The following is a 24,906-nucleotide window of genomic DNA, read 5'->3' as shown; positions in this document are numbered from 1 at the left end:
TTTAGCTTCAGACAAAGCTTCACATGAAAGGTGTGTCACAAAATCCTCATGTAATTTCTTCTGTATCACACTTTAAGCTCCTGCTATCAGGACAGGGCTTTATATCTTGTTAACAAGTTAAAATTTGTGCTTTTTACCTTCTGTCTGATAATGCAACTACATAATTAACATTTATCTGTCTTGTTTACAACAGTGAAAAGATTCCTCCCATGTTATTTATAGCTTATTTTGCTAATTAGGAACACGAATCTTCATACCAAGCTTTTTTTATGCATGTGCTGCATTTTCCTGTATCAACCCCCCATGAGCTGCTTTAGATTAGTCCTGATACGCAGCACATTGTCACTGCAGACTCTTTGCAGGAATCACATTTAGCCTGAAATGCATCACCCTTAAGTACTCATTTGCATATATCCCATGAGCCTCCACATCAGAAGTTTTAAGGTATTACACAGTGAAGACTTTAGTTTGGTTGAGACTTTCTTGCCAGTTTTACTGAATGGTTTGGTTGTAACCTTTACACCCTTTTCTTGGATGCTGTTTGGGATATTTTGCAGGCACCTTAATATTTATGGGTGTTAGATAGGGCTAACACCTTGTGATTCTAAATTATAGCCATATAATCCATTTACACTGTACAGTCATAGTCATAAAAATCTGAACCATGCTATCTCTATAGCTTGTTGGGCTTGGTATTGTTGGCCTCAATCTACCCATAAACATTTAAAAAGTAAAAAGTCATGGGCATTTAAAAGCCATGTCATAGCATCCATGTACTCTTTCCTTATCAGACCCATGATTGAGTACAATTACCTCTTCCAGAGCCGGAGAGACTATACAGGCTACTGACCAGGAAAATCCAGGGTCTCAAACACCTATCTTAAACAGATAGACTAAAATCTCTGTCCCTCCACTCAGTCTCATGCAGACTGCTTAGAGGTGATCTGTATCTGGCATACAAGGTTGTCTCAGACACAGCCTCGATGGAGTTGCTGCATATCCGTAAGTCATCAGGTGCTGATTTGTCTAAACATGGGCTAAACTCTTTGCTAGGCTTAAAAGGACCTCACGGCCAACAGCCTAGTAACTTCCTATGAGCCTATGAAACTCCACTCATGCAACCTGCATTCAAGGCTTCAACCTGGTCTGTGACATTAATAGAACTTGTTGGTGGGATAGATTTCTGTCCCAAAGACTCCCCCATCTGTGGAATAGACTCCTTCACCATGTCAAGTGGAGTACCTCACTAGCCCTCTTTAAGACAAACCTGGATGACTGGCTGGGAAACAGAAAATACACCCCTGGGATCCCACCTGTGTCCCTGTTGGACAAGGAAAACAGGTACTGACTTTGTGGGAACATGTGCTAGGCTTATAAGGGCCTCCAGGCCAATAGCCTAGTAATGCCTTATGAAACTATGAACCTATGCAGCTGAAACACTGTTATGTTTTTAAGGGGTCATTTATATATACATATATACCCCATGGGCCTCCATTATAGGAAGTTTAAGGTATTACACAATGAAGAAATAAGCTTTGCTGATTATATTGTGGAGGTTTTACTTAATGTTGTGTCTATGTAATGTCTTTTACCCTTTGCTTGGATGTTGTTTGGGATTTTTTACAGGGCACCTTAATTTTTACAGGCATCAGTGAGGGCTTAATACTATGTGTTTCGAAAGTATAGCCAAGCAATTCACTTATGCTGTACTGATGAGGTAAAAAAAGTCTGAAACTTAACATATCTACAGCTACTGTGGTTTGGCTTAATTATCCTGAATGTACCCATAAACACTTAAAAAGTAAAAAGTCATGGACATTCAGGAGCCATGTAGGTGAAGCATTAGTATGTCCATAGAAGAGTCATTTGCATGTACCCCATGGTCCTCCACTACAGAAAGTTTAAAGTATTACATAGCTAACACTTTAGTGTGACTAAACCCTTCTTGAAGTTTTTAATGAGTCTTTCATGTGTGCAACCTTTTTACACTTTTCCTGGAACCTTCTAAAAGTATTAACTAGGCATTTACTAAATCTTCAGTTAAAGTAAGTACTTATTTCTGCAAAATAAAATCACTGATGAGAGCTTCTTGTTTTTCTTTATATTTTCTAAATGTTGTCTGTAAGAGTTAGGAGTGAGTTTAAAACATCTGAAAAGGACTTGCTTTACTTTAATACGTCCAACCCATTCAGAATCAAACATCTTACTAATGGCATGCATAACTTTACCTGTGGGTAGAAGAGTTAAAAACCTTAACCACTGGCCCTGGTCAATTCACTTTAGATTACATGCACTTTTAATACCAAAAATAAAACTTGTCACCCTTGTCTTTAAATTGAGGAAATAAGTTGCTGCTGGACTTGCCTTCAGGGAGTGAGTTTTTACTCCTGTTACTCGTGTGTACTTGAGAAAGGGCCATGGGTTCCTCTCATGCTGATGCCGCTTTTCTCTTCCTTTGTGCTCCTTAACTCTCTCAGCAGCCACAAGCTGTTTCAGCTCTCACCATGTCTCTCGTGTATCATGCTGCCACATCCTTTCCTACTGTTTGGTTTCCATCTGTTTCATTCTCATGGCTGCTTTGATCTGCTCATGTGTTATTTCCAGCTCTAGTATCCTTAATTCAAGATGCATTTTAAGATTATCTGGGAAACACTGGATGGCCATTCAGCTCCATGCTACACATGTACAGTCCTTGCCAGGCTGTTTAGATGTCCATCAGACTGTACTTTGATTGCACTTTAAGCAGCTATTACATCAGTCTTTTTTTCAGACTAGTAGTCGGGTGTCCTTTTGATATTCACTAGGTAACCAGTTGTGCCACTAACATTTTGGAATATTACTCATAGCTCTTCTTACCTGCCCAACCTCCTATGACTAAAGCATAAAATAATTGTTATGTTACGCATACCATTGCCTACTTTATATTATGTCTTTTAAGGCACACACAAATTTTTTGGTGACAGAACATTTTTACAGGTGATGTAAGTTCCATTTCAAAATATATCCCCTTGCTGCCTTGTGTGTGCAGGGATTATCGAGTTTAAATCTGCACTGATGGCACCACATATGTGAAAAAAGTAGCTTATGGACCTAAATCAAGTATCACTGACAAATAATGTAGATGGAAGTGGATGACTGGAGTAAATGTGCACTACTGCATTTAGTTATGAACAACATCTGCCACAACCAAACAAGCATTACACTGTACAACACCACAACTGGATTATAACGACTGAACTGACTCCTCAAGATTTCATTCACCTCAGTCTCAGTCCAGTGCCTTCTAGTGAAAATGTACCAACAGTAAGTGAGGCTTAACCAAACTATTTTACTCAGATAGACAAACACACACACACACACACACACACACACACACACACACACACTCACACACACACGCATGCACACACACCCACACTCACACACGCACACGCATGCACACATGCTCGCACACATGCACACACGCACGCACACATGTGTGTGCACACATGCACACACACGCACGTGCGCGCACACACACACACACACACACACACACACACACACACACACACACACACAGACACACACGCACACGCAATCATACACACTCACACACACACACACACGTGCAATAGTTCCCAGGAGGGGTAGCAGTACCCCTTTTCTGTGTCCATGATACATGTTGTCACCAAATAGAACAATCTAGTAAGAAAGTGTCAGCTTCTTAACACCGTTCCATTGAGACAACCAAGTCAATAATTGTAGCTGGTTTTACTCCACAATTTATCTTCAAAAAGGCAAGATGCCAGTATTCACATCAATGTTGTGAGGTTTACCATTTATAAACTAATAAATCAGACACCAGACTTAAAATAAAAGTCATGTTAAAATGAAAATTTAATGGATAGGTTTGGGGGAGGGCTCTACAGAACTCAATCTATACTCCTGTGAGGACTGACTATATAGGTAGTGCGCTAATGGCCTGGATAAAGCTCGTAACCAGTGAATTAACATGAGAAAGTTAAACTTTAGAGATCAGCAACTCAGAGTGACTAATCTCAGTGCTTAACTGACAGTGCTACCGGTTATCAGGGATGCTTTTCTTTTTCAGGGATTTTTATAAATACTGGCAAAACACTCTCAAGTTCTTTGCTCAAAGATTCTGGGCAAAGCCAAAAATTATGATAGAATAAATAAACACTTTCTAAATATTATTTTAATTTACTTAAAAAAGTTAACAGAATAACACATTTTGCATCAACATGCATTTTTGGACAATAATAACTATGAGACTCTAATATTTGACTTTATTGACTGTAATCCTAAATGATTTATAAGCAAATCAAAATTTTTATGACGGACAGGGTAAACATATCAGACAAAATCATGGCCATTCTATGAAATCAGAAACAAGTGCCATGTACATATTACTCATAATGACTGACAAATGAGAGTAATCGATTGGATGTGGCAATGCTAATGTAGGGTTGCTATGGATCGTGTGTGTGTGTGTGTGTGCATGTGTGTGTGTGTGTGTGTGTGTGTGTGTGTGTGTGTGTGTGTGTGTGTGTGTGTGTGTGTGTCTGTGTGTGCTGGGGGGTACTATAGTCCAAGCATAACAATATGGCTGTAATGTTTTCCACTTTCTATCACAAACATCATCAGCACTGCCATTATGTTTGTGTGTGAATGAGGGTGGTTGTAGTCTATTTATGAGTAACAAGTTTGCCATGCATTTTTTCACTTACCATCACAAACATAGACCTCACACATGACAGGTGACTATCTTTTGTTGTTTGACAGGAAGATGATGTGTGTGAAAACAACTGCTGATTGCCACAGGGGCACAGTGAGTAGCATCACCATTTCACAGTACTTTGATTTTTTTGAGTATGTGGATGTGGCTTTTTCTATGTGGAGTTTGGATGCCCACCCTCAGTGTATGTGTAGGTGTGTGTGTGTGTGTGTGTGTGTGTGTGTGTGTGTGTGTGTGTGTGTGTGTGTGTGTGTGTGTGTGTGTGTGTGTGTGTGTGTGTGTGTGTGTGTGTGTGTGTGTGTGTGTGTGATTGCGTGTGTGTGTGTGTGTGTGTGTGTGTGTGTGTGTGTGTGTGTGTGTGTGTGTGTGTGTGTGTAAAATATCACTGATTTTTATCTGTGCACATACACCATAATCCTGGGCACATACAAAACTCTTCTAAGTAGGATATTTTGAAAATAAGGCAAAAAATACATCACCAAACATTCAAACCTTTAAATCTTCTGGAGGTCAGGTGGGTCCCACACCACACACTCAATAAATGAATTTTGACATGGACTTTGTGGTGGCCTCTGTCTCAGCTGCACCTGTTTTAAAACTAGCCCTGCTCAGAGTTATGTGCATAACATTGCTGTAGCTCTTGTTTGGGTGCTGGGTATGGTGTGGTCATTACTTCTTCAAATTTTCTTCCTTAATCAAATCTCAAAGGTGTGAACAGGAGGTCAGTATAGCTTGTATTAGGGCTGAGAACAGTGCAGTCATTGTTTCTTTGACTTTTCTTACAGAAGTCCGAGGTATGCAAAGGTTACTATAGCTTAAGTAGTGCACTGCCTAGGAACAATAAGTTGGACTACATTGTTGTAATCACATAGAAGTAGTGCATTGTCTAGGAACAATATGTTGGCATATATTGTTGTGATCACTATTTATTAGATCTCTTACAATTACTTATCAGGTATGTATACAGGTAGCTGCCTTTGGGGATTAGGGTTGAAGATAGTGGAGGCATGCTATGCATATATATGACAACAGTCACTTGATATATATACATGACTATGGTCAATTAAACTTCTGCTTTCATTCCACCTGAGGGATGTACAGTGAGTGTCTTTTCCTGGCAGGGTAGGATAGGGTAGGGAGGCAGGAATTATTCTAAGATAAGATTTATGTATCCTCTCAAAGATTTGTCTTGTTAGTTTATTTTGAGTTACTATTTAGTCATCATTGAACATTAAGCCTTAGGCATAACTCTTTGCTGAAAAAAAATATATGTTTGAAATTCTTCTCTTACTCATGATTTCTGTTCAGGCCGCTACTGGATCAAAAGGTTGGGGAAATGCTATAAAATGCACCTCAGAGCATTTATAACCGTATGGTCAAGCCGACAGACACCGCTCCAGCCACAGCTTAATTATTTCCTTCACATTTTTTACTGTGCTATCTTGGCAAGTTAAGTTGTGCTCAAGGGATACAAGGAAAAATACAGCTGAATAGCAGCACTGAATTTCTTTCATTAGTCATTGCTTTTGTTCAAGGCATCACTGGATGAAAAGGTTGCAAAAAAATACAAAAATGCTCTTCAGAACATTTAGAAAGCCATAGCTTCATGATAAAGCTGAAAAGTAAGGCAAAATATGAGAAAAGGAAGAACAAAATAATGTGCCTGGTGTGGGGAGTTCGAGGTAGGGAAAGATGGGGAGAGCACTACATAGTGTGAGGAGTCTGAGGTAGGGAAAGATGGGGAGAGCACTACATGGTGTGGGGAGTCTGAAGTAGTAAAGGTGGTGAGATCACTACATGGTGTGGGGTGTCCGAGGTAGGGAAAGATGGGGAGAGCACTACATGGTGTGGGTTGACCGAGGTAGGGAAAGATGGGGAGAGCACTACATGGTGTGGGGAGTCCGAGGTAGGGAAAGATGGGGAGAGCACTACATGGTGTGGGGAGTCCGAGGTAGTAAAGGTGGTGAGATCACTACATGGTGTGGGGTGTCCGAGGTAGGGAAAGATGGGGAGAGCACTACATGGTGTGGGGAGTCCGAGGTAGGGAAAGATGGGGAGAGCACTACATGGTGTGGGGAGTCCGAGGTAGGGAAAGATGGGGAGAGCACTACATGGTGTGGGGAGTCCAAGGTAGGGAAAGATGGGGAGAGCACTACATGGTGTGGGGAGTCTGAGGTAGGGAAAGATGGGGAGAGTACTACATGGTGTGGGGAGTCCGAGGTAGGGAAAGATGGGGAGAGCACTACATGGTGTGGGGAGTCCGAGGTAGGGAAAGATGGGGAGAGCATTAGAAGATGCGTGCAAGGGGGTGAAACCATATGCATTGGGGGGGACATGGAGCCGTTTGTTTAGAGCACAATTTCACCTATGGCCATCCTTGTATATAGGGTAGCTGCAATGTAACATTATTGCATCTAAATGCCAGTCATTGTCAATCCTCCTCAGTAAAATAGGCCAATGTGGTGTGGTAGGAAGGCTTGCCAAATCGCTAAAGCACTGTAGCTATAGTTTAGTCTGTGCATACTATCTTTAAAACTCTGTAACATGAACTATAATGTTGCTTATAAGGGGGGGGGCATTGATAGAAAGTGTCCAGGGGACTACTGACTTGACATTTGTTGGGGTCCCCCAAAATTCTAACACCAGCTCTTAATGGACTTAATACCATGATTTTGTAATGTAGAAAATCATTTGTTGGGAGTACTTTGGTTTAGATGTATTTATTGCTTTTGTGGGGATTGTTATATGGTGTTATATTATTATTATTATTATTATTATTATTAATAATAATAACAGAACATTTTGTTATTGTATTTTTATAACCAAAATAAAGTAAAACCTAGAGGAAAGTATCAGGTGAAGCAGATAAATGATCACTTCAAATTCACAAGCTAGTCCATTATTTTCAGAGGGAAGGAATAAGGAAACCATTTTAAACTGATAGGCGACGACTATCAGTTTATCTGCAACTGAATAGATTCTTCCTATTCTTCCTACCACATTTTACATATGGATGTTGCCTAACTACTACAAAGTCATTCATATATCCAGTGGATGCCAATGACACAGAGAGATAGTATTTGAGATTTACATTATAGCTATATTTTTCTTTTCTACAATCCCTATAGAAATTGCTTTGCCGCTGAGTTCCATTTCATTATGAAATAATACAGCTTGTGATAATAAGCAGCAAGTGTGAAAACAGTAAAGTGCGCATTCTACTAAATGAAGAGTTGTACATTACATGCATGTAATGAAATATGCAACTCTTGACATTTATTTATTATTTATTTTACATCTGTTGACCAGGTGTGTCCGACTGAGCTGAAGAGCCCTTTTTCAGCAGTGGCCCAAGGAGAAAAGCTCCAACATATTATATAATTTTTGTTATAAATTAGCATTAAACAGCAATGTTACAGGATTATTACAAGGCATTAAGTAGCAATACAATGTTATACAGTGTCAGTAATCAGGAGTATAGCAAAGCTCTATCAAGATGCATAAAAAGAGACAATAATATGTCATTAAGATAAACGTAGTTTTTGGGGTAAGTGGTTACAAAAAAACAGTTTTATCATAATGTAGTTGAATGAAGGCAAGACAAATATTATAGAATGTTTCTCAGAGGTGATTAGCTTAATAGATTTTAGAAGACAGTAGAAAGAGTAGTCGAGGAAGATTAGAGAGAGCTAGTGAGAAGGGCGAGTAAAGGGCAGGAGGTAGATTAAGGAGTGGGACGTAGGGCATGTTAAAGGAGGGAGAGTGCAGTGGCAGGACCAGTGACTTTTTAAGTACTCTTTGGTGGCTGTCTTAAATTGTTTAGGATGTGTAAGGGTCCTGATTTCTAGTGGGAGCCTATTCCAGGCAATAGTGGGGTGATAGCTGTACATTTTATGTCCAAATTTAGACTTAGGGTTGTACATTTCTAGCAGGTCTTGGTTAGAGCTTCGGAGAGGTCTCGAGGGAGAATAATAGGAAATAAGAGGTAATAGTTTTGGGCAGTAGGAAGGTTGGTATATAGGTTCATAGGTTCATAGGTTCATACTAGGCTATCTGCCCTAGGGCATTTATAAGCCTAGCCAGAGTATGTTTGGCTTTCGCCACCCATTTTAAGTTAATTTTGCTATGCCCTTTTTCGAGGTTAGTATACTGTGCCTCTGTCTAACAGTGACACAGAAGTGATACCCGGGGTAAACCTATGATCTCCCATCCACTCATCAAGATTCCTCTTGAAGAGAGTCAATGAGGGACTCTGCCTAACCTGGACTGGGATTTTATTCCATAGTGAAGGGAGCCTCTGGGTTATGAATCTGTCCCTCCAGCATGTCCTATTTATTTCAGTGCTGAGGTTCAAGTCTCTCGAGTGTGTAGCTCGATGGGATTTGGATTTTTGAGGTGCAGCATGTCCCTTAATTCCGGGTTGGACATGGCCTTATACGTCAGGCACAGGTCACCTCTGAGCAGTCGGTATGCCACTGAGTAGAGCTGGAGTTTCTTTAACCGGGCAGCATATGGCATCTGTTTGAGCCCTTTGATCCTCTTGGTGAGGTACTTTTGGGGTCTTTCCAGTTGCTGCAGGTGTTTGGTAAGGTACATCCCAAAGGGGCATTGTACTTGATTATGGGCCTGATGAGGGATGAGTAAAGAGGCACGATGACCTCCCTAATCTAGATGTGAATCCCTTCATGATTAGGTGGGCTATATAAAATGTTTTTCTAACCACTTTGGCCACGTGGTTGTCAAATGAGAGATTGCTATCAACTTGGGTCCCCAGGTCCCTAATGACTTCTTCTGTACTTAATGGATTACCACCTATGTGGTAATTTGTGGGCACTTTGTTTTTGCCAAAGGGATGACTATACACTTTTGGCATTTAGCTTGAGGCCATGGCTCTGGCACCAGTTGTCTGTTTCTATGAGGCCCTTTTGGAGGATGCTTGTGTTGGCTGGAGAGTCGATTATGGCACCCAGTTTGCAGTCATCTGCGAACTTGGTCAGCCACAGTCCTTCTGTGTTGGCCTGTACCTCCGAGAAATATATACCAAACAAGAGAGGTCCCAGGACTGAGCCTTGTGGGATGCCACTTGTAACTGGTTTGGAGTCTGACATGGCTCCAGCAATTCTAACCATGTGGGTTCTGTCCTTGAGCCAGTTTGCAACCCATCTAGTGACATAGGGGTTTATATTTAAGCTGGTGAGCTTATCTATAATGCCCGAGTGGGGTATTGTATCGAAGGCTTTTGCGAGGTCCAGATAGGTTGTGTGGACCACCTTCCCTTCGTCAATGGCCTTGGTGACTGTTTCAAAGAAGTCAACCAGGTTTAAGAGGCAGGATCTGCCCTTAACAAAGCCAAACTGGGTAGGATCCAGTGTCTGTAGGTCCCCAATAACTTTATTTATGAGGTCCATAATGATCCTTTCCATAGCTTTGCAGACCAAGCTAGTCAGGCTTATGGGGTGATAGTTTCCAGGGTCCATTGAGGCACCACCTTTGTGGAGAGGGACCACTGTTGCTGTATGCCACTCTTTGGGTACATATCCTGTAGTAAGGCTGAGATTGAACAGTAGTTTTATGTTTGGGTTTAGCTCTTCTTGGAGTTCATGTAGGATGCAGCCTGGGACACCGTCTGGTCCCATTGATGCTGTGTTTTTTGCTTTGGAGAGGGCGGCTCCCACCTGAGCATCTGAGATGTTGGGGGGGCAGCACTCTGCTGGGATAGATATTTGCCCTTTTGGTGGGGAGCGGGGGAGAAGTTTGCGCTGAACCTGTCAGCTAGGATGTTGGCAATGTCTGTGGGATCAGTGTATTTTTTGTCATTTTGGACTAATTCTGAGCATATCTGTGAATTCCCACCCAGGTTCCTAACATAACTAAAGAAAGCCTTGTGATTATCTTTAGTGTCCTGTGCAATTTTTCTCTCGAAGCTGGCCTTTGACGATTTTATGAGTGCCCTTAGTTATTTGCTAATACTGATCAGAGATGCCTTCCCTTTTTGGGATTTTGCTCTATCATGTAGTAGCTTCCTCCTTCTATTGTATAGTTTGTTTATGGCTGGGGTCCACCAGACAGGTCGTCTGCCTTTGGAGGATTGGGTCTTGGTTTTATTTGGGATTGCATGATCCATGCATTCCTGAAGGTGAAGGTGTTCATAGAATGCATTTATAAAGGATTCTGCGGTCTGGGCCGTATTTTCCACAGGCCCGGGGGCTTTGAAGGATTCCACCTCGGTTTTGAGGAGTGTGAAATTTGCTTTAGAGAAGTTTTTCACTGTGGTTTTCTGGGCAGAGGGTGGGGTCGGGATGTGAATATCCAGTGAGATCAGTTTATGGTCTGATCTTACCAGTGAGGGATACACTTCTGGTCTGAAGCATAGAGTCCCCATGTTGGTGATGATCAGGTCCAGTATGTTTTCCCCTCTTGTGGGAGTGGTAACAAGTTGTTCCATAGCATTTGAGTTTATGAATTCTAGGAACCTTTGGGCAAGGGTGTTGGAGCTAGAGTAATGCTCCCAATCTATGTTTGGGTAGTTGAAGTCACCCAATATAATGGTGTTCGGAGAGACCTTCATATTTTCCAGTGTTCTTAGGAAGGCCGAGTGGGGTCCCTGTGTTTGGGAGGGTGGTCTGTAGCAGGCTATAAACTGGAAGGCAGTTTTACCCACTGTTAGTTGCACATGGATAGTCTCTGATGCTTCGTGCTTTGCCACCAACCTGGAGGTGTGGGTATCTTTGATGAATATCGATACTCCCCCTCCTTTTGTGGTTCGGTCCAAGTTTTGGGGCCGAAAAGCAAGGTATGAGGTATAACCTGGTAGTGCTGGGGTGCTCTCGGGAGTCCTGAACCAGGTTTCTGTTACTGCACAGATATCGATGTTCTCCATGCTAAGGAGAGTTTCGAGTGCGTGCATCTTGAGGTTTAGACTTCTAGCGTTGAGTAGCATTACTCTTAGTTTCTTATCCCTTGTGATACCTATGGAGGTGGGTTTGTCTTTTGAGCCTTGCCTAAAAAGGCACTATGGGGGTAGCAAGAGCCTTTGCCAAAATCCGAAAGCCCAGGGGTGACAGGTGCAAGCCATCCCAAGCAAAGCATCAAGGCTCGTCGTGCATATCATCCCACGCTGACAGGCATTGGATCCCCTTTGAATGACACCAATACTTAAGCCAATTGTTGAAATTGATCATCTTGTCTTCATATTGTGGCATCATTCTTGGTGAGGGTAAGATGCTACTCAAGGTCAGGGTCATACCAGCCTGGGCTACATGCTCAGAGAGCTCCTCTATGTCTCTTTTTATGTAGTCCAGGGAGGTACGTCTCAGGTCATTCACACCAGCATGGACAATGACTGAGTCATATTTGTACTTGCCTTGGAGTGATAGAATGAATGATCTGGGGCTGAGAGAGAAGAAGCTGGTGGAGTAATTCAAGCCAGTTTAGGTGTTTTAGAGAGAGACAGTGATGGGATTTGTAGGTTTGTTGTGCAGCAAATCTAGCTACCTTGTTGTAGGCAGATTCGAGTTTGGTCAGGAGTGTAGAGTTAAGATTTGTGAGAATGTGAGAGTTGTACATTAGACTAGGTATAAGGTAGGTAAGAGAAAGAGTAACCTTGGCTTCACAGGTAAGGAATTTCTTGTTACGGTAAAGGAGCCCTAGTTTTCAATGAGTCTTTTTGATGATTCTTCTTCTTTCGGCTTTTCCCAGTTAAGGGTTGCCACAGTGGATCACCTGTCTGCTCAAGATTGGCAGTGGAGTTTTACGGTGTCGAGTTACCAGCCCTGCGCCCAACCTTCCACAGAAGGCACATACATGCACACACTCACACCTAGGGCCAATTTAAAGTGTCCAATCCACCTAGAGCATGTCTTTGGGATGTGGGTGGAAAACGGAGCATCTGGAGGAAACCCACACGACCACAGGGAGGACATGCAGACTCTGAACAGAAGGCACCCCAGCCTAGAATCAAACCGGAGAACCGCTTGCTGTGAGGTGACAACGCTAACCGCTGCGCCACCATGGCCGCCCATGAGTCTTTTTGATACATTTAAAAAATAGCATACAAAAACAAACTAAACTTCTTGAAGATGAAACTGTCAAGAAAGCAATGGCTCAGCCACAAACACAGGTTATTCATTCAAATATTCAGCCACTGACCAAGTCACACACAGACATAAGGGGTGGCTCTGAGAGTTTAAAATTGGAAGAACTCGAATTGCTTTGGCAAATCAAGCTTGATGCCTATAAATACCCAGGGCTGAATGATGCTTGCTCGATTAAATGCATTTTAAAGCTGAAAAGTTTGGGAAGATAACTTATAGTATAGAGTGCATATTGGTGTGACCCTTTAATTGCAATTAAACATGAATTTAACTAGTCTATACTTATAATGTATAGTATAATTTAGTCATATAAGTTTCCTCTATGATGAGTTATATATACTATTCTTACACCTTGTGAGTTTGCTGTACATGCAGGTGTTTTTGTATGTTTGCGGCTTGTTTATATATAGGGGATAGTTATATGGGCTTTATATAGGTTATGATTGGAAGCTGCATATTTCTCCGATGTTTTTTGACCATTGTTTTCTATTTTTTCCCCTTTCCAATAATTGTTATGTAAGCTTGTTGAAAACCTTTCAGTGAATGGGCAAGATATCTTGATAGGCCCACTATCAGCATGTATAATGAGTTTAATTTTTTTTCCTTATTTTCTTGTTTAACTGAAGCCTTTGATTCCGTCCGTCATAGATATTTAAAGATATCATCAATTATAGTTTTGGATGGACTTAATTACCACCACTAGTTGTTTACCTAGATGCTAGTAGCAGCTTATTCGATTTTTTGATGCAAGGCGAGCCTGTTCCAGTATGATAAGTAGTGCTGGGATTGTTTTTTGACTTTTGTGATTGAGAAGCCAGTCGCCAGTACAGCCCACCTAGCTAGCTACGAGTGAACTTATAGGGCAGAGTCTTGCGATTATAGACTAGCGAGCATGCTAGCTACTAGAGATTGGTTGCTCCTTGCCCTTTGGTTCCTATCCCTTGGTTCTTACTGCTTCATGACATTTCTCCTTAGAAAAGAAGCTATATTAAGGCAATTGTACCCCATTTAGTCTCCCCATGCCTGAATAAGGTTGATCGAGTTAAGCTTAAAATACAGAGTGAATTAAAAAAAATGTAATATCTTTGACAGAATGCCACTGCTACTGATTGTTTATATGTTCCGCTTTTGCGATACGTTACTAGGCACTGTGAGCTTATTTTACTTGTATCCGATATATTTCCGATGTATGTAATCAAAGCATTTATTTTATATGTGGCTGATACATATCTTTAATGCATTTAACCAAGGTACCTATTTTAATTGTGTTTGATGTATTTTTGACACACTTAACCAAGGTATTTCCAAATTATTATTTTAATAAGATGGTTTTGAATATATGGAAGCTAGTCTTGATTTATCCGCTCACTAATCTTTGTCAGTAACGGGCGTATATGTGTTGATTACAGTGTTGATTGCTGTGAGTTTAGTATGCTATCATAGGTGCTTTTGAAACATGTGACTCTTTTTTGCATGCTTTTAAATGTAATGTAAGATACTAGAAAAATGCATCCACATTCAACTTATGGATCATCTTCTCAATCAAAACTTACTCACCCCTACCCAACATGGCTTTCGCCCCTGTCACAGCACAACTACTGCTCTACTCTCCTTCACTCACACCATTGCAGAATCTCTGGACAACAATAAACTTACTTCCTGTCTCTTTCTTGACCTCTCCAAAGCTTTTGATACAGTGTTTCATCCACTACTACTATCTAAACTCACTAACTTTCACCTCTCCACCTCCACCCTCAACTGGTTTGCTAGCGATCTGTCTGAACGCAAACAATCAGTTAAATGGCTCTCTTCCCCTTCTCCTGTCTTACCTCTCTCTGCTGTTGTTCCACAAGGTTCCATCTTGGGTCCCCTCTTATTCAACATCTTCACCAATGACCTTTTCACCTCATGCCATCAGTCCTCACTTATACAATATGCAGACGACTCCACAATAATTTCTACAGCCAACATCTCCGACCTACACTCCCTAACCCAAACAGCGCTACTTTACACTGAACAATGGCTTTCAGAGAACTTACTGATTCTCAATCCTACTAAAATCAAACTCTTACTCTTCCTACCCCACTCTCTTAATCATCATAAATCGTCCTTTGCCATTAAGTCTTGCAATAACACAGCTATCCTACCTGACACCCACACAAAACTCCTTGGAGTCATTATCGATAATGAATTAAAATTCAATCAACACATACAGCAATGTATAAAGAAAACACATCAGAAATTAGGTCTATTATACCGAAACAAAAAATATCTCAGTCCCGAAGCTAGACTCACCCTAGGACAAGCACTCCTCCTCCCCTTACTCCTCTATGCTGCTCCAGTTCTCACAAATATCCAAAAAACTACCCTGAATAAACTCCAACAATCCTACCACAAAATAGCCAGATTCATCACCAACTCCCCAAACAACACACATCACTGTATTGCTTTGAAGTCTCTACAATGGTTAGAACTCCCACAACTACTACATCTCTATCAATTTCACATGTTGCACTCTATGCTCTTTAAACCATTCTACTGTCCATCCTTATCTCTCCTTGTCTCTGTCTACACCCCATCTCGACCCCTCTGCACCTCTAATCAACAATTGCTTGATATTTACCACCCAAATAAGTCAGTAGGTAAGCTACTCTACAAACACTCTGTGGCCCAAGCCTGGAACAAACTACCCCTTGACATTCGCTCAGTCTCTCACACCCCACTATTTAAAAGAAAACTAAAGATTCATTTACTCAATTCCAGAATTTGCCCCTGCTATGACCCTACATAATTTTCTCCTCCCCCCACATTGGAATCACTCCATCTATCCTTGTCATACTTCTGAACTCTATCCCCACTAGTTCAGTTACATAGCATCAAAAAAAAAAAAAACCCCAAAAAAACCTTGTGCTGTCATTTAACTATTGTTAATGTTGTTTTGTTTATTGTTTTATTACTGTAATGACTAGTTTTATTTCTATTGTTTGCTGTGCTTGTATACTACTGTTGTGTTTTTTTATTGTACTATCTGGAGCTTTTCTCCTCGGGTCTCCACTGAAAATGGGACAAAATCCCAGTTGGACTAACCCGGTCAACAAATAAAAATAAATAAATAATGATTTTAGGTTATTTTTATAGTCTTAAGAAGTTTGACCAGAGATTCGAACAAAAGTGTGTATTGGATTAAAAGCAATAACATATAGTTTGTGGCTCAGCCGTTGCTTTCTTGACAGTTTCATCTTCAAGAAATTTTTGATACAGTTATTAACATGTAAGTCAACTTTAAGCTGATCGTCGATGGTTACAACTAAGAGCTTAATGCTGGATTCTACCTGAATGGGAGTGTTATGAAGGGACTGTATGGAGAAGGAGGGTTTAATATTGTTGAACTTTTTAGGAAGGAAGAGTAACAGCTTAGTTTTTTTAGGGTTAAGGATGAGCTGGTTGTTGGAGAGACATGTTTCAACTAAGTTAAAAGATGCCTGAGTAGCTGAGAAGAGTTTGGAAGGAGATTTGGCTATGGTGATGACTGTAGAGTCATCTGCATATTGCACTAAAGATGACTGAGGACAGGAGGTACAGAGCTGATTAGTAAAGATATTAAAATGTAAAGGCCCTAGGATAGACCCTTGAGGTATACCCTTTTTACAGGGACAGTAGGAAAGAGTACAGAGTGCCATCTCACTGACTGAGATCTATCAGTGAGGTAGCTAGAAAACTATGCAACAGTATCAGAGAAGAAGGTGAGGTTATGCAGTTTGTGCAGCAGAAGAGAGCATGATGGTGTTGAAAGTTTTTGAGAGGTCCAAGAATAGGCAAGAAACATGTTTATGGTCATCCATGGCTACAGAGACATTGTTGAGGAAGGATAATAGAGTTGTAGTGGTGCTATGTTTCGGTCTGAAGCCGTGTTGAGTGGGTGTAAGCAGATTTTCCTGTATTAAATACTGCATAACTTGTTTATGAATACATTTTTCTAGTGCTTTAGAGAGAGAGGAGAGGATAGCGATAGGTCTAAAGTTGGAGATATCAGAGGAGTTACCTCCTTTGTGTATAGGTAGAGTGTAGCATTGTTTCCAGATGGAAGGGACTTTAGATTCAGAAATAGAGCGATTAATTAGGATAGATACAGGGAGAGCAAGAGAGTCAGCTGCTAGTAGAAGAAAAGTGGAAGGAATATTGTCAGCTGATGCTGACAAGGGTTTTAATTTAGAGTGTAGAGTTTTGATGTAGCTAGTAGGTACAGGTTTGAGGGAGAAGGTATTTGAGGAGATAGCATTAGGAGTAGGTTCAAAAAGTTGGAGGTGTTAGTAGTAGAGGAGTTCCAGTTAGGGTTGAGTAACATAGATAGTGAATCAATAAAATAGGTATTGAAGATAGTGGCAGTTTCTTCAGGTGTCTTGTCTGGGCATGGATTGGGGGAGGTAAGATTACCAAGATGTAATATTTGGTTAATAGAATTCCAGACTTTTTAGGATTAGATCTTAGGGCTATGGGTGGTTTGTTATAGAAGTCCTTTTTATCTTTGTTTGTATCTTTTTTGTCAGATTTCTGAGTTTTTTATATTTTTGCAAGTCTGAAGGGAGCTTAGTTTGTGACCATTTTTTCCATAATCACCACATCATAGCTCTTGACAATATATTTTTATCATTTCTGTAAGAATTTTAGGAATGAACCATTCCCAGGCTACATTACAATGTCTTATCTTTAACTCTGGAATATTTCATGATTTCTACTGTGAAAAAAAAATAGGACTAGCTCCATTTTCCTGGAGAATTCTATGGATCAGTTGTGATTAATCTCTGTTCTTTTCCTCTCTAAGTGTTAAGAAATGCTCATTTAGTAGCAATGTTTTTTTTATTAATTTTTAGCTGGATAAGCCAGTGAAAGAAACTGAGTGACCAGTTATTTCACCCAGTGAGACACAAACACTTATATGATGCTCGGTGAAGGAGGGAGGAAAATAAAGGAACAATAAATAGAAAATAAGTTATCCCTTATGTACAACGGTGCCATTGTGTGCTTGCACAGTCCCCTACTTAGTACATGCACACGTGAAGATTTATATCAGACACACATTTTGGGTCATAAGAAGAACAGCACTGAATAATGAAAAGGAAAAAAAAAACACGGGCTACACATACACAGTAGATGGCAGGCTAACAGGCCAGGGAACTATTATCCATTGTTTGGTAACAGCATGGTATATAGGATTGTCTCTTATGTAGGACTGCCTCGTATAGAATGCATTGTCACTGCATGCTGCTCACATTTGGTTACTGTTAGGCATGGTACAGGTGTACCTGTACCATGGGAGTAGACCATTACATAGTACATTGAATGTTGACCAAAAGCCACATTACATATTGCTGGTTAAACATAATCCAGGACACCTGGGAAAACCATTGGTTACTTCCATAGATGTTTCTAATTTTTCTGCATGACACTGCATATATACCAAAAGGGGAGGGACAGTGGGAGTGTATCTGTGTCTGGTTCTGGACTGTGACATGCATGCCTACTTCATTTCTTAATGGTTGCCTGTCTATATACCTATAAATAACACTTTATATTCAGGGCACAGTGATGCAGTGCAGCAGTACCCAAACAGCAGTCACTATACCTATACTATACTTGGTCCACCCTATAAATAACACTTTATATTCATGGCAAAGTGGTGCAGTGCAGCAGAACCCAAGCATCAGTCAGTGTACCTACAGTGCACAAGGCCCACGCTATAAATAAACCTTTATATTTGTGGCACAGTGGTGCAGTGCAGCAGTACCCAAGAAGCAGTCAATGTACCTACAGTGCACATGGTCCACCCTATAAATAAACCGTTATATTCATGGCACAGTGGTGCAGAGCAGCAGTACCCAAGCAGCAGTCAGTGTACCTACAGTGCACATGGCCCACCCTATAAATAAACCTTTATATTTGTGGCACAGTGGTGCAGTGCAGCAGTACCCAAGAAGCAGTCAATGTACCTACAGTGCACATGGTCCACACTGAGAATCCCTATATCTATATGACAACTCTGTGCCTCTCTGAATGATATTTATTAGCTTCCCAGTCTCTGCAGCTGGGAAACGGTATTCTGGCATGTGGCACAGAGTAATACATTTGTGAGTTGTGGCAGATGTGCTACCTGTGATCCATGGTTTGATTCCTTTTGCTTACAATTTAGCTCCTGCATGAATGTGATTGTCTGTGGCTATTTAGCAGAGTTGGGGCTGGCTGTACCGATACCTGTATCAGCTGTCACCTAACGGTTTCACTATGGACAGTATTGCTATGCAATCTGAAATGCCATATGCTCAGGATTCTGTTTCCCAATCTCCTGAGCACTCATTTAGTTAAAGAAGCAGACACCTGTACTTCTACTGAATGAGGGACTCTGAGGAGAGCTAGATGCATGACCAAATATAGGGATACCTTTGTGCCCATCCACCATCAACATTCTCAAACATCACTACCTTTCTTGTTGTCTTTTGCTTCATTTTAGTTTAACCTTTTTATCATCTATCTTAACTGAATCAGCATTCCTTTACCCATTTTGAGTTTTGATTTTCTAACTGCTCTATTTATATATTTACTTTCTTAATTGATGAGTGAACTTCATACCCTCCACACTGTGAAGTTTTTAATTGGTTTGTTTCTGTATTTATATTTCTTAAATGCTACACATATTTTTAACAGATGATGTTACTTCATTTGCAGACTACAAGTGTTTTTTCTATATTCACGGTCTAGACATTTTTCTTTTGCAGCAATATGTGTTGTGTCTGCGATAGCACTTTCCTTGTTACCCCAATATTCATTCACACAGATTTCATTTATGTTTGTTAAAGCTTCTTTAAGGCAATGTTGCCTTCTTGTCAACATCTATTTTTCTGAAATCCAGAACTCTTGGCTTTTTGGCAGGCCTTTATGGAAAACTTGAATGTGAGACACAATGATAATAACCTGTTCCAAAACAGTTACCTTTTTTCAGATCTATGATCTTCAATTAGCATATCAGAACATACCCAGAACTGGCTTTTTCCAGTTACATTCTAGTACCAACTATCTGTGAATTGCTACTGGAAAACATCAAAAATATTCCTGCTCTTTGGCAGAGCTCCGGTAATGATATTCCAGTTAACACCTGACAGGCTGAAATGTACCATTATTACTGATGTCCCTTTCTATGTCTTTAGTCATTTTCTTTCGTTTTATCTCATTTTGATGAAGTTCTGCATACAACCACTGCACAGATTGTGTTGGCATTTTTAGTCTTGAATGTGGCCTGCAATGCTTCTTCCTATTTTAGCTTATGATACCCTTTTTCCTTTCTAAAAACATTTTGAACTACAGTCCTGGTCTGGCATCTAATGACTTTTCTTCATATTACTGAAGGTAGTTAGTAGGCTATTGTCCTTACAGTGAAATAGTTTTAGTTGCTTTTTTTTCCATGCGTGTAGTTTTTCTTCTATCAGACACACACACACACATACACACACACACACACACACACACCTGGATACAAGGATGATATGCAGACTCCTCACAGAAAGTACCCCAGCTGAGACTCAAACCAGAGGACCTCTTGCTGTGAGGTGACAATTCTACCTACTATGCCACTGGTGTCATGACTGTTTATTTGCTTATTTATTAATTAATTTATTTATTTGTTATATTAACTGTGATTTTCTACAGATCTAAGTAAAGGAAGCCAGCCTGAAGTTACAGTTTCTAATACACAAATATACAACAGACTGCATTGTATTAGAGCTAAATTTAATACATGCAGAAGTAGCAGACAACCACAAGTTACTCCTTCTGAAATTTGTAATACACAAGCTGTAAGAAAGAATTATGAGAGAGCAGTAGTTACAATATATACATTCAAAGGATATTTGTGCACTGATAAGAAGGTAAAGAAAAGAAAAACGTAAGGAATGAATAGAGGAAAGGATGAAGACAAAAACAAAATGGAGGAGAAGAAGTGAGAACGTAGGGAATTATAACAAAAAAAGGGAGACGAGAATTAGGGATATCCGAGAAAAAGATAGAGGCAGATTATATGTCAGCTAGAAGTATCAGATTATCATACAGAGAGCTATATCAGTTAAGAAATTTGACCATGCTGAAAACATACGGCTTTCCTATTCAAGTTTTTTTCCCCATGATTGGCAGGTGGGGGTTCCCAAATCTTGATCCTATTAATAACAAGGTATGATATGTGCTACACAGCTTGTTGTAGGAAAGGAGTAAGGAAGTTGTGTTTTGGGGATACACCTTTATTTCTCCAGAGAAATACATCTCTTTTGCCTCTAAAATAGGTTCACATTAATAACGGATTCCAATGAAGTCCCTTGCGAGAAAAAAAAATAGAAGTGGGTACTTGTTAGCTGAAATATGTTAAAAATCTGCTCACATGCTGTAATAATTAGAAAAAGTGAATATGTGTGTATGCTCAGTGTGTGTGTGTGTGTGTGTGTGTGTGTGTGTGTGTGTGTGTGTGTGTGTGTGTGCGTGTATGTGTGGGTGTGTTTGTCGGTGTGTGGGTGTGTGCGGATGTGATCTTTACCCAACTCTAAAATGATTGAAATAGACTTTGCTTACCTGACTTGTAAGTTTCTCATAATGTTTTCCATACATTCTTGAATCAGACTGTTCTGTTGTAGTACTCACCATTGAAAATTGCTCTATAGTCTTGCTACCTTTCAAAACACAGCAATACTCTTACATGTTCATTAAGACTACCTTCCTATTATCATAAATTATTTCATAAACAGGCTCACACTGTATGGTCTATAGTTTACAGATGGGTGAATTAAAAAATGCTTTATTAAACACACACACACACACACACACACACACACACACACACACACACACACACACACACACACACACACACACACACACACAGGTACAATATAGCTTTCAGCTTTGTACCAACTAAAAATAGTTAGTAAAAATTCCCTGGCTTCAGGACATTTGTAACACTGGTACTAAATTTTCAAAAATGTCTAACTTTAGGAGGGGCAGATGACTTAAGACCTAAGCAAACATATATTAACGGAAAAGAAAACAAACCATATTAACATTTTTTTTCCATTTACATACATTATACGTCACATATCTTTTCTTTCTTTATCACTATCACTCCAACATTACATAAATTGCTGAATTCCTGCTTTCCCATAAACTTCACTCCTCCTCCTGAACATTATTCTGCTACATTGTTCCCACAAATTCCATTTATTTCTATGCAATTTGCTCTTTCCCTTTTCTAAAGATCCCTCTTCCATTTCTTTTATCTCTTTTATAATATTCAACAATTCAAATACAGTTGGTATGGACTTTGATTTTAAGTTTCTAGTAATTGCTTTTTTTGGCAGCCAACAGAATTAAACATTATAAGCAATTCAGATCCTGTGTCCCAGTTCAATAGAATCATTTCCTTAGTTACAGCTAGTTGCTCACCTAATATTTTTGGCAGAATACTCTATTGGGAATCTTCAGAATCTCGAACCACACATGACAAGCTGTAAGTGTTCAATAAATCCAACAAATCCAAAAACAGAACACTCTCGACGAAACAGACCCGGAACACACTAATTCCTTGTTTCTCCTTTATTCTCAGTAAGGCCAAACACATGAATCATAAAACACATAAAAAATAACATAAACGCTGTAACAATCGCTATGTTTTCATCCTTAAACAATACGGAGATTATCTGATGAAGTCCGTATTATTTAAGGATGAAAATGTAGTGATTCTTACAGCATTTATGTTATTTTTTATGTTTTACGATTCATGTGTTTGGCCGTGCTGGGAATAAAGGAGATACAAGGAATTAGTGTGTTCCGGGTCTGTTTTGTCGAGAATTTTCAGAATCTGCCAACTTATTACACCCCCAAAACATATGTCCCCCTCACACACATCCAACATTTGGTATTTACTTGAGGAAAAATTATTTGAACTCTGCCTGGGTTTTAAAAATACTATGCAAACACTTCCAAGTAAAGATCCTAAACCGTCTGGGCTTTGTTGCATAATTGGGAGCCATACATATGTCCTCCCATTGTTCTCTTGTAACTTGCTTTTCCATTTTCTCTTCCCAATCTTTTCAAACCTCCTCGGACTTATTTCTTATAGTTATTGTGCAATATTTTATATGCCCTACTAATTATCTTTTTCTAAATAGCAGCTTCTTCTCCAGATTCAACTAAAAACTGTACCAGAGCAGGCCTTTCACTTAGAATACCCCTATCCCTTTCTCTTTGTCTGTACTCTGATATCAAGTTCTGTTGGGGAAGGCAGTCCAAATGTCTTCTTGGTCTCACCCCATACTATTACCTTTCCCTCTCTAGTTATTTGCTCCTAATATGTTGGATCCTTTACAAGTTTTCTCCAGTCAACTCCAGCCCCCACTTGCCTGTTTTCTGTACCCCCTGTTGCAGTCATCCCTATTGGTAGAATCTCCATTCTCCATTCTTGTGTTGGCTTAGTTCTTAGAATACTTTCTGCTACTTTATAAATGCAATATTCTGTATGGTTATTATTATCCTTAAGGTTCTTCATGCAAAATCCCAGTTTCTCTCTATTTCTTGATTTCCCCCACTTCATCGTTTTCCCTTTCCATTTAGAATCATAACCCTTGTTTTTGTTACGTATATGAGCCTTAGCTATGTAGCTCTAAAGTATCCCTTCAGATCAGGTCGTTCGAAACCACCTTGTTCTATTAGGAAGTTCAACATCTCCCACTTAACCCTTCCCCTCTTCCCCTCACAGATAAATTCATTCAACTCTTTATTTGACTTATATAGAAAACGAAAGGGAACAATAACATTTTGACTGCTTGTATCTTGCTATCCATATCCATAAACAAGAGCTTCCACTTTCTGAGTTTTTGTATTATTTTTTTTTTATTTAGTCTCTTCCGACATATCCATAGCTGCCATAACAAAACTTTTCTAATCACATTACAGCCCCATAAATATGAGTATTGCTGAACCAGACTGTGTGTGTATAGATAATTTATGGCTATAGCCTTTGTTTTAGCTTCATACATTTTATATCAAGAAAAGATATGAAATTGTCTTAAAATGTTCCACTTCACTGAGATGTCCTTTTCTGTATTTGTCTTTCGGCTTTTCCCGGTTAGGGGTCACCACAGTGGAAAGCTGGTCCGCTTATGATTGGCAGTAGATTTTTATAGTGCCGAGGTGCCAGCCCAATGCCCAGCCTTCAACGAAAGCACACCCATTCACGCATGCACCTACCTGCATGTCTTTAAACGTCACTCGACCATGGGGAGGACATGCAGACTCCACACAGAAGGCGCTCCAGATGAGACTCAAACCTTTTCTGTATTTATCGGGAACAAAGTAATATCATCTGCTCGGTCTGGCTGAAAACTTTTCCTCCAGGAAAAGTTCTCAGCCAGACCGAGCTCATCTTCTTAGCACTCAGTGTAGGTGCTTTCTCATAAAACACAGCCCTACCAGCTTAAAAACTATAATACCTTTTCATTGTCTTAGTTTTTGTTGTAAAATAGAAATGGGAGAGCACACTCGTAAGGCAACCCATAGGCTCCAGTTTATTATCCTAATTTTTAACCCCAGTGCCTTTTAGAAATGCTATTATACAATGCCATCTCAGCAAAGATGAGAAATGTGCACACTGATTGCCCAATCCAACCAGCCTACACATTGTAAATCCAGCATAACCAAAGTAAAATGTCTGGTCGCTAATGTATCATGCAGCCGTGACTACAAATGAAATAAAAATTACTGAAACCCTTAAAACTGGCAAAACAATTCTCCTTCTATTTTGCCATATACACTGTGTAAAAAAAACAATTCATTTAACTATTTCATTATTACCAGCGATGCATCAGAACACCAACCTTCAGCAGTAGCACCCACGATTCTACTCTCCCTGATTCTACATAGTACATATGGTGCCAGCAACAAGATAAACTACAGTTACCTCTCCGTGCCTAAAAATAAGACAGTCAAGCAGCTCAATCCACAAGCAGCAGTGGCAATAATTACTCCCAACAGTAAATTGTTCACTCA

Source organism: Protopterus annectens, chromosome 4.part0 (assembly GCF_019279795.1).
Source record: "Protopterus annectens isolate FY-2018-M chromosome 4.part0, PAN1.0, whole genome shotgun sequence".
NCBI classification, from domain to species: domain Eukaryota; kingdom Metazoa; phylum Chordata; order Ceratodontiformes; family Protopteridae; genus Protopterus; species Protopterus annectens.
This window is presented reverse-complemented; position numbering follows the sequence as displayed.